Raw genomic sequence first — 13981 nt, 5'->3', positions numbered from 1 at the left:
TATTGAATTTTCACTGTTTGCTAGACACTGTGCTAAGTGAATTATTTCATTATAAATTTCACTGTAAATTATTTCATCATAATAAATTACATGAATTATTTCATTTAATAACCCTTGAAGAAAGTCCCTTGTAATAGAGGCCCAGAGAAGTTTCTTGTCTAAGGTCACATCACTAAGAATAATTTAAGCACCAACAGTTTAATTCCAGATCTCATGCTTATTAATCTTAAACTAACCAGATTCTGAGGAGAATCTCCTCTTGTTCCTCTGCCCTCAAACTCTCTCCAATCTGGCCTATTCTCCAAACTATTCAAATTGCCATTGTAACATAACAGCAGTAATGAATAAAGTGATGCTTTAAAAACAGGTTGGGACTTCCCTGTTGGTCCAGTGGCTAAGGCTCCGAGTTCCCAATGCAGGGGGCTGGGGTTCAATCTCTGGTCAGGGAAGTAAAATAACACATGTTGTAACTGAGTTTACATGCCACAACTAAAGGATCCTACATGCCACAATGAAGATAGAAGATCCCTTGTGATGCAACTGAGATTCAGCACAGCAAAAGTAAATAAATATATTTTAAAATACCGTATCATCCACTCCCATGCGCAAATCCCTCTAATGCTGTCCCCTAACTGAAAGTAAATCCAAAATCTTTACCCACCAGCCATTCTTGATCAGCCTTTTGTGTTCCCCAGCTCTCTGACCTCCAATACTCTTCTCTCTGCTTTGCTCACTCCAGTTACATGAGCATCCTTGCTTTTTCTTGAGCACGCTAAGTTAATGTCTGCCTGGAGTTTTGTACTTGTTGTTCCCTCTATCTGGAAAAATCTACCCTCAGATACTCATAAAACTTAGCACTTTGTTTCTTTCTGGTCTCTGTTCAAGTGTTTTGTTTTTTTTAATCACAGAAACTGCCTCCCTAAATACAACAGTATCCTCTTTCTCTCTCTCCCTTAGTCTCATTTATTCTTCTTCAAAGCACTTATCACCATCTGGCATATTACATATGTATTTTTTGTTAATAATCTGTTTCATATATTTAGAATTTAAAAAATTCCTGAGGTCAGGGACTTTGATTTGTTTACTGCTATATCCACAATGCATGGAATGATACCCAGTATAAAATAGGTGTTTAATATTTTGCATGAATAATAAAATTAAACAGTATTTTTTTTAGTACTTCCATTACACCAGGTTTTCTAAATATGTCACCTATGAATTTTCTCATTTAATCTTTATGATAATCTTATGAGATTTAACCTTTTAAATATGATGTCCAAAACTTTTAGTAGTTTATGAACAACTAATTCTCTGAGGAAAAAAAAGAAAAGATTGAGTTGTAGCATTTGTGATATCTGTGGTATAAATAGTCACACTCTGGCTGATTTAAGACTACCAATATGAGATCAATCAGCTCAGTAAATTCGTGGGCACTTATTGAATCATAAATTGGTATGAGTCTGTTCCGGCATGCCATTGCTACTGTTATTAGGAGAGCATAGAAAGCTCTTCACAAATTAGCCCTTATCCATCTTTCCAATGGAATCTCCTCTGACTCTCCAACTCACCCACACAGCCCACTTTCAAATCATGAAGAATTCCTGGCTGTGTAAGAACATGCCCTGCTTGTTCTATACTTAATTGTCATTGGGCAATGTGCTTTATTTCTGAGAAGTCCTTTCATCCTTCCTTAGTTTGGCTCTGTACTGGTGTGTCTTCAAAGCAACATCAACCAATTCAACAAAGAGTAGTTAAGCAACCAGCACATTCCAGGCAGGATGTTAGGAGCTGGGGGATAGAAGTAAAGGAGAAGCAGTTGTTGATATTCCCAGAGTGGCTCACAATCCAGTAGTGAAGGCAAATGCATAAGCAATGAAGCCGAATTATAGCCTAAGAGAAGTAATAGTGAGGGATTGACTAAATCTAGCAAGGGTGGGCAGCATCAAGATCAACCTTCCAAAGGAAAGTAAAGTAAAGGAGACTTTACTTCCTTTACTTCTAAGGAGGTAAAACACAGACATCTTTCCAGATAGACATTTCAAGGCAGGGAGATACAAGCAATTGGAGACTTCTGGAGCAGATCGAGAAAGTGCTATGGGATGGACAGTTATGCTTCCTGAACTCCTTTTTGCTTCCCAAACCCTCAGTGGGCCACTCAATTCCACTCCATTATAGCAGAATTGCCAGTGGGCAAGTGGTCAAAATCAATGAACAGCCACAAACACAGCAGGAAATACAATAATATCAACATTTTGAGAAATGTTTGCCAAAATTTTATACATACAGTTTGGTTACTAACAAACCATGGCCAACAAACTAGGTGGCCATGAATCAAAGAATACCATAGAACTCAATTGACTTGTTCAATCAGTTATAAACATTGGAAAATATAGCAAAAATAATTGGAAATGACAAATCAATGTTGGTGGGATGTGGAGAAAAATACATTTTTTTTTTACTTTTTTTTTTTTTAGAAAAATACATTTAACAAATATGTACTAAAATTAAACTCTGTGTCAGTCACTGATTTGTGTGCTTTACTTGTATTAACTCATTTAACTTATGCCACAATTTTATAAAACAGGTTCTCTATTTTTTGACTGATTTTAATTTATTTTTTTGACTGTGCTGGGTTTTTGTCACTGTGTGGGCTTTTCTCTAGTTGCGTTGAGCAGGGGCTACTCTCTAGTTGTGGTGTACGGGCTTCTCCATGCAATGACTTCTCCTGGTGCAGAGCACACGCTCTAGGGTGCGAGGGCTTCAGTAATTGTAGTGTGAGGGCTCAGTAGTTGTGGTTCCCGGGCTTTAGAGCACAGGCTCCATAGCTGTGGGGCATGGGCTTAGTTGCTCAGAGGCGTGGGGGTCTTACCGGATCAGGGATCAAACTCATGTCTCCTGCATTGGCAGGTGAATTCTTCACCACTGAACCACCAGGGAAGCCCCCAAAACAGGTTCTATTATTACCCCACAGGTATTTCACTAGGAAAACAGAACTTTAGACAAGTTAAAAGTAACCCATTCAGTGTCACAGACATTCAGTGGGTTGCTGGAGTTGGCCTGTACTGGCTTGTAAGAGCTGATTATTATTTACAAATATTCAGTTGGCAGCTTAAAATAGGCCCTAATGAAAATATTTACACTATGAACATTGGCAAACATCAGACTTCTTTTTTTTAAGAGCAAATTTATCAGCACAACATTAGTAGTCTTTGGTAGTATTCCAGGCCCTGGGGATATAACAACAAACAAAATAAACAAAAATCTCTGCTTTCATGAACTTTTAGTTTAATGGTGGGAGATAAATAATGAACAAATAAATAAATAAAATATATGGTATGTCAGATGATGACAAGGGCTATGAAGAAAATTAAGTGAAAAGGGGGTATAAGTATGTCATCCGTTTTTGCTTATTTATTTTTGGCTGAGCTGCATGGCATGCGGGATCCCAGTTCCCTGACCAGGAACTGAACCCATGCTCCCTACATTTGAAGCATGGACTCCTTAACCACTAGACCCCCAGGGAAGTCCCCATGCTCCCATTTTTTAAAAATGATTTTTATTGGAGTACATTTGGTTTACACTGTTACATTAGTTTCTGCTGTACAACAAAATGAATCAGCTATATGTATACATACATACCCTCTTTTTTGGATTTCTTTTCCATTTAGGTCACCACAGAACAATGAATAACATTCCCTGGGCTATAGTGCAGATTCTGAGTTCTATTTTATACATACAGTAGTATGTATACATACAGTAGTATGTATACATGTATGTATAACATTGGGTTTGCCATCAATCCCAATCTCCCAATGCATCCCAACCTCAACCCCATGCTATCATTTTAAATAGGATGGTCAGGGAAGGCCTCATTAAGAAGGTAACATCTGATTACGACCTTAAGGAAATAGGAAGGAGCAAGACATGCATCTGTTTTGGAGCAGGGTGTCCTAGGTAAAGCTTCAGCAAATGCCAAGTCTCTAAGAAGCACAGACATGCCTTGGGTATTTAAGGAATAGCAAAGAGGCTAGTTGGCTGGGAACAGACAGGATAAGAGGAAATCTGCAAGGGAGAGTGTGATAAATGTACCTAGGTATTGTTTTTTAACTTAAAAAAAGAAGACCTTGGAACACATAGCTGGATAAACCATAAACTAATAGCAAAAATAATAACTCATGTTTATTTTTTTTTCACATTTATTGACTATTCCCTGTGAGTTCAGTTCAGTTCAATCGCTCAGTCAGGACTCTTTGAGACCCCATAGACTGCAGCACACCAGGCTTCCCTGTCCATCACCAACCCCCAGAGTTTACTCAAACTCAAGTCCATTGAATAGGTGATGCCATCCAACCATCTCATTCCCTGTCATCCCCTTCTCCTCCTGCCTTCAATCTTTCCCAGCATCAGAATTCTTTTCCAATGTGTCAGTTCTTCACATCAGGTGGCCAAAGTATTGGAGTTTCAGCTTCAGGATCAGTCCTTCTAGTGACTATTCAGGACTGATTTCCTTTAGGACTGACTGGTTGGATCTCCTTACAGTCCAAGGTACTCTCAAGAGTCTTCTCCAACACCACAGTTTAAACGCACCAATTCTTCGGCACTCAGCTTTCTTTATAGTCCAACTCTCACATCCATACATGACTACTGGAAAAACCATAGTTTTGACTAGACAGACTTCTGTCAGCAAAGTAATGTCTCTGCTTTTTAATATGCTGTCTAGGTTGGTCATAGCTTGTTTTCCAAGGAGCAAGCATCTTTTAATTTCACAGCTGCAATCACCATCTGCAGTGAGATTTTGGAGCCCAAGAAAATAAAGTCTCTCACTGTTTCCATTGTTTTCTCATCTATTGGGCATGAAGTGATGGGACCGGATGCCATGCACTTACTTTTCTGAATGTTGAGCTTTAAGCCAACTTTTTCACATCAAGAGGCTCTTTAGCTCTTCCTGTGAGTTAGGCCACTGTAAGCTTCACATACATTATCTTACTAAATCTTCTCCGTATTATTTTACTTAATCCTCAGATCAGCCTGTGAACCTGGAGAAACTGGAACAATTGCGAGTTTAAGTAAATTGAACAGAACTGTACTATGTAGGGGAACAGATGAGAGCCCATATCTGTTCTCACTTGCTCTATACCTACCCTTCTCTATTAGAATTGCTGGGTGAATCTATTATATTTCACATGATTAATCTGAGTGAAGGTGCTTCACTGTAATTGTAGGGAAATACTATTATTAGGTATATGGGTGTGACTTGGCATATGATTATGAAAACAAAGCCTATAGACCTTAAGAAGGGCACTTAGAATTAAGTGGAGGTATAATTTAAACTGAGGGTAATTGGAAAAGACATACAAAGAAGGTAGTATTTGAGTTGAACCTTGAAGAGTTTCCCTGATAGCTCAGCTGGTAAAAGAATCTGCCTGTAATGCAGGATACCCCTGTTCGATTTCTGGGTCAGGAAGATCTGCTGGAGAAGGGATAGGCTATCCAACCCAGTATTCTTGGGCTTCCCTTGTGGCTCAACTGGTAAAGAATCTTCCCACAGTGCAGGAGACCTGGGTTTGATCCCTGGGTTGGGAAGACCCCCTGGAGAAGGGAAAGGCTACCCACTCCAGTATTCTAGCCTGGAGAATTACATGGACTGTGTAGTCCATAGGGCTGCAAAGAGTTGGACACAACTGAATGACTTTCATTCACTTTCATGTATTAGTCAAGTTCATGGAGGGAGGTAGAGACCACCTGTTACCTGAAGAGAGACAATTTGATATAATGGATTATCAACCATGTAACTGAAGAAGCAAAAGAAGAAATCTAAGCTATTGTGAAAGCAGTAATTGTTAATTGTAGGAACACCTACAACGCTTAGGGCTGAGGGAGCAAAGGGGAGAGGTTGGAATGATTAAAATGCATACACTTAGAGGAAGTGCTAAACAGAACTGAAACAGACCTCTGAAGAGGAGGCCATACTTGGTGTCTGCTTGTGTCTCTGAACTCAGAGGGGTTGGGACCAAGACCTTTGTGAAGGAGTCACTGGGCAGTCAGTGCTAACGAGACTGATCCTGTAAACACTGTAAAATTACAAACCGGTTTCCAGAAGGGAGGGAGATTGGGAGTGGAGAGAAATAAATAAGGAGATCGAGACATACAAACTTTCAGTTGCAAAATAGATGAGTCATGGGTATGAAATATAGTGTGAGGAATATAGTCAATAATTATGTAATATCTTTGTAAGGCAACAGGTAATAACTAGACTTATCAAGGTATATATTTTGAAATGTATAGAAATGTTAAATCATTATATTGTGTAACAGTAACTAACATAGCCTTGTAGGTCAATTATACATCAAAAACAAGCAAACATGGGACTTCCTTGGTGGTCTAGTGGTTAAGACTCTGCACTCCCAAAGCAGGAGGCCCAGGTTTGATCCCTGATCAGGGAACTTGATCCCACATGTCACAACTAAAGATCCTACATGCTGCAAGTAGGACCTGACACAGCCAAATAAATAAACAAATAAAAATATATATTAAAAAAAGAAAAAAAAACTAGCAAACATTTCTTTAAAATGGATAACCAGCAAGGACCTACTATATAGCACAGAGAACTCTGCTCAGTGTTTTGTGGTAGCCTGGATGGGAGGGGAGGCTGGGGGAGAATGGATGTATGTATCTGTGTGGCTGAGTCCCTTTGCTGTCCACCTGAAACTATCACAACGTAGTTAATCAGCTATACCCCAATACAAAATAAAAAGTGAAGAAAACAACAAAAAGCAAACAGACATAGAGAATGAGATCAGATTTGTGGCTAACAGGGGGAAGTAGTTCAGGGGAGAGGGAATGGGATGAAGGAAGTCAAAAGGTACAAACTTCCAGTTATGAGAAAAATAAATGAACTTCTCTGGTGGTCAAGTGGTGAAGAATCTGCCTGTCAGTTCAGAAGATACGGGTTCAATCCCTGGTCCAGGAAAATTTCACATGCCTTGAGCTACTTAAGCACATGTACCAAAACTATTGAACCTGTGCTCTGGAGTCTTTGAGCCACAACCACTGAAACCACATGCTGCAGCTACTGAGCCTGCATGCCTAGAGCCCATGATCCATTACAAGAGAAGTCACCGTAATGAGAAGCCAGGGCACTGCAACTAGAGAAAGCCCACGTGCAACACTGAAGACCAAGTATAGCCAAAAATAAATAATTTTAAAAAAGAAATTATTTCAATATCCTGAAAATAGGGAAACATGTGATGTGATCTAGAAACCAGGGATTTGGGGGACTTTTATCTCCCTGAAGCATTTTGTTATAGAATTTGGGGGTCCTTAGATGACCCTTCCCTTTCTCTCCTTTTTTAAATTGAGGTAAAATTCATATAACACAAAAGAAAATTAACAATGAGTCATGCTAAACTATACATTTTTTTGACATTTCCTACATTCATGTTGTGCAACCATCTCCAGTCACTAGTTCAAGAGCAATTTCAACACTCTGAAAGGAAATCTCATACTCATTAAGTAGTTATTCCCCACTCCTCCTTCCTCCTAGCTCCTGGAAACCACTAGTCTGCTGCTTTCTGTCTCTATGAATTTATCTATTTTAAATGCTTCATATACATGGAATTATGTGACTTTTTGTGTCTGGCATTTTTCATTTAGCATAATGCTTTTGAGGTTCCTCTACTTGGTAGCATGTATCAGTACTTCAATCTTTTTCATGGCTGAATAATACTCTCCTGTATGGATATACCACTTTCAGTTTATATAGTTATCACTTGATGGACATTGGTGTTGAGTTCATTTTTGGTTATTATGAATAATACTGTTATGAATATTTGTGTACAGGTATTTGTTTGAAGACAGGCTTTCAATTCTCTTGGGTCTATACTTAGAAGTGAAATTGCTGGGTCATATGATAATTCTATACTTAACTTTTTGAGGAGCTGCCAAACTGTTTTCTACAACAGTTGTACCATTTTACATTCACCCAGCAATGTCTAGAAAGTCCTACTTTCTCCACATTCTTACCAAAATCTTTCTTTTACAGCAACTGCACACAAGTCATGTTCATACTGCCCATATTCCAACTCTGATGTTTCATCTCTATATTGAATTGCTGCTGCTGCTAAGTCACTTCAGTCGTGTCCGACTCTGTGAGACCCCATAGATGGCAGCCCACCGGGCTCCCCCGTCCCTGGGATTCTCCAGGCAAGAACACTGGAGTGGGTTGCCATTTTCTTCTCCAATGCATGAAAGTGAAAAGTGAAAGTGAAGTCGCTCAGTCGTGTCTGACTCTTAGTGACCCCATGGACCGCAGCCCACCAGGCTCCTCTGTCCATGGGATTTTCCAGGCAAGAGTGCTGGAGTCGGGTGCCATTGCCTTCTCCACTATATTGAGTTAGGACTTGCTTATTTAGAGATGTTTGTACACTTCATGTCCCTTTGGGTCTCCTCCAGAAAATGACTGTTAAGGACTTTTTTTTCTTGCTCAAAAACAAACAGAAAAATTGAGTCTATTAGACACACCCTTTCAGAGATGTTGTCTTTCTGGGCTATTCATTTTCATTCACTCATATCATGGAATTACATGCTTTTCATTTAAAATCACTGTGGCTTGATGATTCTTTGGTTTTCCATCCATCACTTTCAAGGTGTATCTCCATCTTGTGATGCCTTGTCAGCAGAATCTTCCTCTCCATTGCTAGATTTGCTTAAATTCCAAATCTTGCAATACTATGTTTGATTGAATTTCTTTTTGCTTCTGTTAGCAGATGTTTTCAACAATACTCTGCCTCCTAATTTTCAATGTTTTATCCATTTCTCTGGTTGTTGAATCATAATATTTTGGAATTAAACATATTGCTTTTGTGGTCCTCTAAACTTGCTTCTGCCATTCCTTCATTTTATTTTTTTTTCATTCCTTCATTTTAAAGAAAATTAATATTGCCCAATTTATATGCATTTGTGAAAACTCATATATTAGTACAATTAAGATTTTTCATTTCACTGTATGTAAAATTTATCTCACTGAAAACAAACAAACAAAAAAAACAAAACCAAATGTGAATAACTACTAAACTCTCTGGAGAAGGAAATGGCAACCCTACTCCAGTATTCTTAGCTGGAAAATTCCATGGACAGGAGAGCCTGGTGGGCTACAGTCCATGGGGTTGCAAAGAGTTGGACACGACTTAGCAACTGAGCACTGAGCACTAAACTCTAGTTAAAAAATACACAATGCTGAAGAGTTTAGAGATGGTATGCATTAATGCCTGAAATTTTGAAACACATTAAAAAATTAAGCTGGATACCTGGATGGAAAGAGGGATAGGCAAATGATTGGTAAAATATGTGGTAAAACAAATATTGAAAAATGTTAAATTCAAAATAATTGTTAAGCATATGTATTATTTTCTCAGCCTGTTTGATAATTCTCATAGTAAAATTAAAAAAAACACTTAATTGCTCTGATGACTTACGTCAATCAGTTCTTTGTAGAAGATTTTGTGATCATTTCCATCATTGTCTGAACCCATCAATTTATTTAATCCAATTCAAGTAAATAAACAACATTTAGAGGAATAAATGAGAATGTATAGAAAATGCTTTGTAAATTGTGTAGAACTTTATAACCATGCTATTATTAATTTTATGATGGTCAAGGGATTGAGCCTGTGTAAAATTTTAATATAAACCACTATCCCAAACATATTCACTGGTGGTCCAGTGGTTACAATTCTGAATTCTCACTGCCAAGGCCCAGGTTCAACCCCTGACCAGGGAACTAAGATCCTGCAAGCCACATGGTGTGGCAAAAAAAAAAAAAAATTTAATTTAAAGAAAAAAAAAGAAGAAGAGTTCTCTAACTGAACTGGAAAGTCTTAAAGGAAAGAGACTGTGTTTTTTATTTATTTGGTCCTCACAAATTGTCCACTGAGTGCCAAAAATTCAAAAGGTACTAAGCACAGAATGAAACAGTAAATGGCACATTTCACAGATAAAACTCTAAAAGAAAAGGGGACAGGGGACATCCTTGGTGGTCCAGTGGTTAAGAATCTGCCTTCCAATGCAGGGGGCCTGGGTTCTATCCCTGGTTGGGGAACTAAGATGCCACATGTGAGGGGGCAACTGAGTTCTTATCAGGAGAAGCTCATGCAGCTCAAGGAAGACTCAGAGCAGCCAAAAACAAAAGGTGAGGGGCAAAACAGGGGTATTAAGAGGTACTAACTGTTCTCTATAAAATAAATAAGCTATCAAGATATATTGTACAGCACAGGGCATATAGCGAATATTTTATAATAACTATAAATGTAGTATAACCTATAAAAGTTTTGAATCAATATATAGTGAACCTAGAACAACATACTTCAATCAAACAAACCTCTAAAGGAATGTTCTAAATTTGTTATAGCTTATTAAATTTTTGCCATTTTTATGTTTAATCTAAAATAATGTTTGTTTTTTAAATAATTTTTTGAGGGAGTCCCCTCATGGCCTAGTAGTTAGAATTCCAGGTTCAATCTCTGGTCAGGAACTGAGATCCCACAAGCCAGGTGGTGTGGCCAAGAAATAAATAGTGTCTTGCATAATCTTTATCATCATGGGATGGACAGATGGACAAATAAGTGGCTGGTGATATACCCATGAGACAGCTCTTAAGGACAAATTTATGCAAATTCCTTTTGGATATGTCACTATAGTGCTCCTGACATTATGGCCAGTAGACAGGCAAGTATTTGAAATGAATGCCAAATTCAATCTTTAAGTAGATTGATTATACAATCAAGTCCAAATGAGGGTGGAGGGGGATCATTTGATCCTCCCAAATCAGGCAAAAGTCCTAAGGCTGGCAAAATTACTTCCACTAGTATGAAATGGGATTAAGCTTCTCATTGTTACAGAGACTTAGAGGGAAAAAAGAAAGTTCATAGTGTCCCCAAGCTCAAGAACTGCTGGAATCTGTCAGGTAAAGTATGCAAACAGTTGTTGGTTCAGGTCAGAAACTCTGGCCAATCAGAAACCTTGGTCCTCTAAGATAATATCTGAATTCTCTTGGAATGTTAATATCAAAATTTTTTGAGATAATAAAACCTTTCTGTTATAAGCATCTGTTTACTCAGAGAAATTTCAATTTAAAGACAAATCTTTTATATTAAGATTAAGAATACTTTGTACATATGTATGTTATATGTTAGCCACTCAGTTGTGTCTGACTCTTTGTGACCCCATGGACTGTAGCCTGCAAGGCTTTTCTATCCTGGGAATTCTCCAGGCAAGAATATTGGAGTTGGTAGCCAGTCCCTTCTTCAGGGGACCTTCCTGACCCAGAGATCTAACCAGGGTCTCCTGCACTGCAGGTGGATTCTTTACTATCTGAGCCACCAGCGAAACCCACTTTATACATTTTTGTATTTAAATTGTAATGTTTAAAGGAACTTGGGGTACTAGAAATTCAGGTAAAAAATGTGATTAAGTAACGAGATTTGTCATTTTAATTGGAAATGTATGAGACTACATTAGAATATTTTAAGAACGTTTAAAACACTATATTTGTGATTTTAATTTTTAAGTTTAGAAGAGTTTATATACTTGGAAAAGTTTTAAAGTACTCAAAAATAACACATCAAAAAAAAACACACCATGTTAAACTAACAAAAGCCTACTAAATTTGAGGACATTTATCTAACATAAATGGGACCGACTTTTTGAAGGGAGTTTAGTCCATTCAATTTGAATTCAACTCAATATTAATAGAAAAAGTGAAAGTCATTCTAATATTCTAGTTAGATTTATAAATAAAACAAAATTTCTAAGTCAGTCTTAAGGTCTCAAGGAAACTAGATTAAAATGCGCTTATTCTATACGTTGAATGTTAACTTTTAAAATGCAAGTATGAAAAATAGCATCTTCTGTCCAGAAAAGTCATACATGAACGTTAAAAAACTCACATTGGCAAAATATATTTAATTATCAGCCAAATTCTCTAAGCATAATATCTGTTACCTTCTTTATCCCAGGCCCTTAGTTAGCTTGTGGTCTCCTCTTCACAAGTTTTAAGATAGAATGATATTCTTGGTTGCGATGATTTAACCCAATTACCTTCGAGGCAAAAGAATTGAGAACATAATGATGAAAAGGGAAGGAGTACATGAGCCAGACAGAGAGAGGTTTTGCATGGTGAATAAAAAGCATATCATATTTTTAACATTTCCTTTTAAATACATAAAAATACTTTCATTTTAGAGACTGAGTTTTCCAGTCTCCAAACTGAGATTTGAAGTTTCTTGTTTGTGTGCTAAATTGCCAGGTTCACTCTGATCATTCTGGAACAGAAAACAATTTAAGAGATATTGAACACTCAAGTAACTTAGAGTTTAAAATATTTCTCTTCTCAAATAAGAAGTCTAGAGGTTAAAGTCAGATTCTGTGCAGTCATATTCCCAAACAAACAAAATTAAGTAGGGGCCACCATCTATGTTTTAATATTTTCACAATTAACAAGTCACAACACTAGAATTAACGGGAAAAACAAAGGCCAAGTTTAGCTTGTCTTTTCTAAAATAATTGTGTTTCAATATAATGTGATGATTTTCAACATTCAAAAAATGAAGAGTGAGTTTTCAGGAAAAGAAGTTAAGGGAGTATTACTAATTATACAAAATCTATTCATTCTCTAAAAGAAACACCTAAGTGCAAAGTTAATCTGAAATGCAAAGCCTCTTTACACCAAGATTTCCTCTAAATATTTTATTTAGAGATAATAGAAGTTAACTTTTTTGAGGATTAAATATTTGCCAGGCATTTTACATGGCAAAAGAGGCTATTACCTCATTCAATCCTTTCTATACTCCTATTAGGCCTTCATTCATCCATTCATTGATTTAATGAGTTTATACCTGCGCATCTGGCTAAGTGCTTAGAATTCACTAGCGAGCATTACTGGTCTTCCCCACTAAAAAGAAGTTTAGTAATTACACTCTTCTTCACAGGAAGAAACGGAGGGTAGGTTCATTTACTTGTCCAAGGTCACAGTATTGGAGCAGCTACACAAACTCATCTCAAATCTTTGCAGTCAATCATTAAGCTGTCAACAGACTTCTAGATTTTCTCTTCAAGATTTTTTTGCTTTTAATTTTTTTCTAAATTTTTCAACCATTTTTATCTTAGAGTTTAAAGTCTTGTAGACAATGACCTCTCTGCTCTCCGCTTTTTCACCGCGTAGACCAAAGAACAAGTGGTGACTGTACATTCTAACTGCCACGCATCTGGGATACTTCAGGAACAAGGAGCCAAATCCCAGGGGGATTATTATTCACTCGCTAAGGCATGCCCAACTTTTTGCGAGCCCATAGAATGCAGATTTCCTTGTCCTTCACTTTGCTCAGTTTCACGTCCATTGAGTACATACCAAGGGGAATGGGGTACATTTCTGAAGAAACAATAGCAACCCCCACACAAGGTCAGATTATAAATTCGAGGGGCACAGAGCTGGACCACTGCCAAGGGATGCAGTGTTTTTTCACCTTGTCTTTGCCTTTGCCCACTACTTCCAAGGGTATTTTGAAGCTAGGCAGTCAACGCAGTGCCTGGTCACACTCTTAGCACCCTACCCCTAAACGTCTCTTTTCATCTTCTCTCTTGGTTGCTTTTCACTCCGTCTTCACCCTTCGCAGATAATCTGTATAACAGCGTTTCGTTTTATTCTAGAGCCATATGGACGAGATTGGTTTACAGCGACCTTGACAGACACCTGGGTGGGAGGCCCGGGGGAGGGGGCAACTGTCAACTCAGAAACCTTCTGATAGCTCTAGGGCGGTGCCACGAGGAGGCGGCGACCACTGAACTCCACTCAGTGATGAGTTTTCTGAAAGATTGACGGTACGGGTACCAACTGTCTTTGCGCTAGCAGCTTGAGCGATCTCGCGAGATGTGGACGCCGATCGGGAGAAGGGACTCAAAGGCGCCTTTCTGAGTGGGGGATGGGAAT

The 13981-nt window shown here is 38.1% G+C and overlaps 1 long non-coding RNA gene across 1 annotated transcript; it reads right to left on the bottom strand.

The window, feature by feature from the left end:
• Positions 1–4240: 4240 nt before the first annotated feature.
• LOC136157989 (uncharacterized) lies at positions 4241–13668 on the bottom strand. The gene is made up of 3 exons (XR_010661290.1): positions 13518–13668; positions 11998–12317; positions 4241–5045 (listed from the first exon to the last, which is right to left on the bottom strand). It is a non-coding gene; the product is annotated as an uncharacterized lncRNA (long non-coding RNA).
• Between the last annotated feature and the right edge of the window lie 313 nt (positions 13669–13981).

The sequence above is a fragment of the Muntiacus reevesi genome, chromosome 2 (genome assembly GCF_963930625.1).
Source record: "Muntiacus reevesi chromosome 2, mMunRee1.1, whole genome shotgun sequence".
Taxonomy (NCBI): domain Eukaryota; kingdom Metazoa; phylum Chordata; class Mammalia; order Artiodactyla; family Cervidae; genus Muntiacus; species Muntiacus reevesi.
The sequence above is the reverse complement of the archived record's forward strand: the minus strand, read 5'-3'. Positions and strand labels throughout refer to the sequence as shown.